The sequence below is a fragment of the Saccostrea cucullata genome, unplaced genomic scaffold (genome assembly GCF_032062105.1).
Source record: "Saccostrea cucullata isolate Sc308-1 unplaced genomic scaffold, CSIRO_AGI_Scuc_v1 ctg14092, whole genome shotgun sequence".
Classification (NCBI taxonomy): Eukaryota; Metazoa; Mollusca; class Bivalvia; order Ostreida; family Ostreidae; genus Saccostrea; species Saccostrea cuccullata.
The window spans coordinates 1-5310 of record NW_026919518.1 but is presented as its reverse complement, the minus strand read 5'-3'; the positions used below and the strand labels follow the sequence as shown (position 1 = coordinate 5310).

The 5310-nt window shown below is 32.0% G+C and overlaps 1 long non-coding RNA gene across 1 annotated transcript; it reads right to left on the bottom strand.

The window, feature by feature from the left end:
• Positions 1–3206: 3206 nt before the first annotated feature.
• LOC134233011 (uncharacterized) lies at positions 3207–4794 on the bottom strand. The gene is made up of 3 exons (XR_009984895.1): positions 4605–4794; positions 3434–3518; positions 3207–3225 (listed from the first exon to the last, which is right to left on the bottom strand). It is a non-coding gene; the product is annotated as an uncharacterized LOC134233011 (long non-coding RNA).
• Between the last annotated feature and the right edge of the window lie 516 nt (positions 4795–5310).

Below are 5310 nucleotides of genomic sequence, written 5' to 3'. Positions count from 1 at the left end.
TTATTGTATAAGTGGAAATTTTAGTGAGACGCAAATTTAGCAATTTCTCCTTAAAAACTGGTATTTTATTTTTAGCAATATTCAATTTTAGCGATTTGAAAAGGGTCACTGAAGAAGCTATTGCAAATAACAGGCAATTAATTTTTAGCAATATTCAATTTTAGCGATCTCAGCATCCTTGCTAAAATTTCCACATATACGGTATTCTATACAGTTAGATATTGCTTGAATAAAATTATCTTTCATAATGGAATACTTATAAAGAAGAAAGTTATTGCATAATTACATTTAGGTCTTAATTGTCTTTTCCTTCACAAAGGAAACCCTGATAAAGATCTGCTCCGCTAGATTCTTACTCTTAATGTATATATAACAGCTTACTTTTTGAATGCTAGTATTGTTAAGAGTCAAAATCAGCAAGCATCGAGCATTGAATGGAAAGTCAAAATTTTATTTTTTCAAAAGCTTTTGGTATATGAAAGATTTTGTCTTACCTAATGCTAAAACACAATTAAATTTTTTTTCGAACGTATGAAGGGACTGGTATCCAAGGAAATTCATTTCCTTAGCAACGGGTTCATAAATCCTTATGAAAATCAATGATTTTTAGACATTTTTCTACGAATATGTTTTCTGAACCTGATAAGATAAGGTATTTTGGTTACTTTATTTGTTAAAAGATGGAATTACTTTATTCTCCAAAAATAGGAAAAACAAAATTTCTATAGTGATATTGTTGCCATGACTACGGGAAAAGAACATGGCGTCAATGCTTATTAATTTTGAAAAAAGTTACATATGTTTATCACTTTATTCACAAAATCTACAACCACTGCTGGAAAAATGAATGGTATGATCTTGTTAGGGGTTATCTATATGTCATATCTATACAATAAAATTTGCAGGCAACTTTAGCAGAAAAAAAGTTACAAATGGTTAAAATGTGTAAAAATCTGGCATTTATAAGCTTTTTTGAAGGGGTGGGGGTAATTTGAATACATGTTCAGTGTCCATTATATTGGCCATATTGGTTCTGATCAAAGCATACTCATAACTTTACTATTGTTAATAAATAAATGCACATTCAATTTCAAAAGGAATTTTATATTCCTCACAAACGAAACTTGGAAAAGGGGGGGGGGGGGTAGGAATCACCTTATTCACCGATCCATATGTATGTAAAATTTTGACTTGTCCATAACATTTCAATGAAGTGCCACTGAAAGTTCATACTTGATATTAAGATTGCTTGCGATCGAGAGATGTGTCAAAAACTTGACTCAAGGTCATTTGAACAAGTTCAAGGTCATTGATAGAAGAAAAGTGCAACCTTTGCCCATTCTGTAACATTCTAATGAAAAGACTTGGTTTCATCTTGGGAATTATTTTTAAGCTGTAGGTTTGTCATTACCTTGACCAAAATTCATTTGAACATGTTTGCCCTTGACTCAAGGACATAGCTTTTTCAAGGTCACTGCAGTAAAAGTGTACTATATGAGTTTGGCACATTTACATATTTAACTTCGAATGAAGGGAAAGTTTGTGCTCAACACAACGGTTTTACTACCTATGACTTGAGTATTTGTCATAGTCATTTTCGGTATGTATATCTGCACTAGCAAAATTTTAAAAGGTTTCAAATTAGTATTTAGACCTTTTTTGTAATAAAAAAAACATTTAATGTAATAGCAGGAGGGTTTGTATCATTTTATTAGCTTGCTCACAATAATTCTTGTTTATGAAAGAGAGTCACTATGACAGCTCACATAATTATAAAGTAAAACCATGTCAATCAGGCATGTAGCATCAGGTTTGGGTTGGGTAGGGGGGATTACATCCCCCACCAAACTTTTTTCTCAGCGTACCCTAATGTTTAACCACACCCCCCTCCCGAGTTTGTCCGTTTGTCCTTCCGTCTGTCCATCTTTCTGTCTGTCTGGAACGCTTTCGTTTCCACATGATATCTCGAGAACCCTCTGAGTTTTTGCAATGAAATTTAGCATAGCAACAGTTACTCCCTATGGACTAAAGAAGAACCCTATTGATTTTGTGGTCAAAATGTCAAAGGTCAAGGTCATAAATAAACAAATTCTGTCTGTTATAACACTTTCCTTTCCACACAGTTTCTCTAGAACCATTTGAGCTATTGCAATGAAATTTTACATGACAACTCCCCGTGGCCTTATGAAGACCCCTATTGATTTTGAGGTCAAAAGGTCAAAGTTAAAGGTCGTAAATTTATACATTCTCTCTGTGTGTAACACTATCATTTCCGGGCGATATTTCAAGAAGATTTTGAGCTTATGCAATGTATTTTATACCAAAACTCCCTAGGACCTCTCTCAAAGTGTCCCGCCCCGTTTGTTTTATTAGTATTTAAATACAGTATTACATGTCGCTATTTTTAGCACAGGGGCATGAGGAGAGTTATTGCGTATAAATCAGGTTCTCGGCAGAATTTATATTCCTATCACTTCTACCAGAACTGTTTAATAAAGGTTGAATTAGACACCATGTTTTGTGTAAATTTTTGACGATATCAAACGTGAATATATACATGTATGTGACTTCATATTTGCATATAATGGTCGAAATTGTACAGCAGTTCCGTGGCGCAGTGGTATGTCTCCCGATTCACATGCGAGAGGTCACGGGCTCGATTCTCGGACGATCATTTTTTTCTTTTCCGAAATTTTTTACTAAAAATTTCCGAAATTTTTTACTAAATGATAGTATTCAGCATGTGAAATGAAAAAAATTATGAGGTCTAGCTTGTACAAACTCATAAAATCATCATTACGTTGTGATAAATAATCCACATAAAATGAACCTTCTTTACACATAATTAAATCATTATATCAATATTGACATATTTTATTTGCTTCAGTATACATGTATACATTTAAAAATTCTAAAAATTCAATTAGGGGGATCCGACCCCCCACCCCCACCCCCGCCCCGAACTGCGCATGGTTTACTTTTTCCCTAAGCGGGGGACACAAATTCTCTGAATTAGCTTGTTAGATTTACATCAATAAAAAAAATGGTAACAGACAAACAAAGAATGTTACTTTTGGATTGAACATTTTTATTTGATCCACTTTCATGAATACACTGTACAATTTATGGATCTATTTTCTGGATCCCTGAATCTCCGGTAACACTATCCACTCACTTCCAGCACCAGTGGTCTGTACTGTAATGGTGTATTCTCATAATGATAATCTGAAAAAGTGATAAAATTAAAATGTAATAATATTATACAGCTTTGCCTTCAGATACTTACTAAGAAGCATTTCTAGTTGAGCTTGAGCAATGATGATAAATGCAAAGCATGTTTATTGGAATCAATTAAATTCCAAGAGATCTCAATGGTTTAGTTTATCATTTTATATTAAAAAGTTAACATTTTTACTAAATGTATTATTTACACGTTTTTCCTGTCTAATTCTATATCAGCTCATCCAATTCTGTTTCTGCTTCTTTCCGAGTTTGGCTTCAAAGTGGCGAATTTCATTCTAAAAACAGAAGTATATAACACAAAGTTGAGACGGTATTGATTTTAGATATTCTTTAAATTTATAAACTTGTAATAAAAAGGTCAATTGGTTCTAGGTTTTGTCAAAACTCTAAATTGTGCTTTTCATTTCTTTCCAATAACACCCCCCCCCAAGAAAAAATAGAGTATAGCTATGTGCTGTAATTCGAATGATGCTTATTATTTGAACCTAGTTGACTTAAATTAGTTCAGTGGTACCGGTGAAAATGTTAGCTGAATATGAATTTTCTTTCACAAGTAAACACTGGATGACATCAGCAAAAGCCTTTTTTTTAATTTATTATTTTACTGAGGTATATATACAATTCAGTTACCACTAGTCCACTACATTATATACTTGTCTGTATCACAATACTTCCAAGGTAATCCCCTTTCCTAAACTAAAATATATTAAGTACAGAGTTAACCCCCTGCCCCTTTTTCTTTTTTTACGACGCCATAACAAAAGTCATTCCATTTTACAAATATTTCATAATAGTGTTGATTTTCATCAATTCATATTTTTTTTATGTAAAAAGCAGGTATTATCTTAAATGGTAAATAAAGATATCTATTACTATATACAGAATTTTTATTTACCCGACCATCACTCAAATTATAATCATTATAGCTGGTGAGTGACTTGGTTACACACATGCTGTGAATACAACAAATCAAAATTAAACTAAATTCAAATTAAACTTTATAATTTGGGATACAGTTATGTAACTGATCATGACCAACTTTTTCACGTTCGGCCCGCAGAAACAATCTAAGTCTTCAATTTATTTCATTTTATCATATTATAGTTTAATATCGGCAATATTATCGGGGAGGGGAAGGAGGGGCATACCCCCTCCTCTTGGCTCCTCAGGCCATGCATAATCTTTTCTTTTTAGTTATAAAATACTAAAGTAATGCTAACATATATAATCAATCAGAATTAAATTGAAATGTGCAAAAAAATACTTGCCAAGTGTTACATTTTTTCTTGCATGGTTAATTTTTGTTATACATTCTTCAGAAACTGTTGTAATGGTAAATTGTAAAAAATTCAGTCACTAACCGTAATTAAGACTCATGAAAACGCCAAAACTGAGGCTCAGACTGCTCCAAGTTTGTAATTTTCTTCTAGTCTTCTGTACACTGTTATTGAAAACAATGTAAGCAAACTACCGTTTATTCCTCCTATGTTAGAGAGCTATACCAAAGGGAGGTAATTTGAAGCAAAAAAGACAGAAAATTATGGATTTAAATCAGTTATCATATACAAATGCTTTAGTTGCCTGCAGATTTTTTTCTTGATTCTTCTAGGACAAATACTGTTTAATATATATTTTATGTTGATAAGCTTTAATGTGGTTGTAGATTTCTTATAGAGTACTGCAAATTTGCTGTTTTTTAAATCAAAATAAACCTCCAAAAACTAGTTTTATTTATCAAAAGGTGAAGAGAATTTCAATAATCAACAGTTGTTAAAATAGAGTATTTTTAGATAAATAGAATAATAATTTAAAAAGCTTTTATTAATGACTAGTAATAAAAAATATTTGTTTAACCATAAATTCAAGTGTCATGATAAAGTACAAAACACGCTATTTGAAAGGCGCGTGGTTTCCATAGCAACAATGCGAAAAATTATTTTTGGCTTGCTTTTTTCTATTATACCCTTTGTTCTGAAAATTTATATATGAGTTTTAACCAAATCTGTTTCTATGCCACTTTCCACATTTTTTAACTAAATGCTCGATGCTTGCTGATTTTGACTCTTA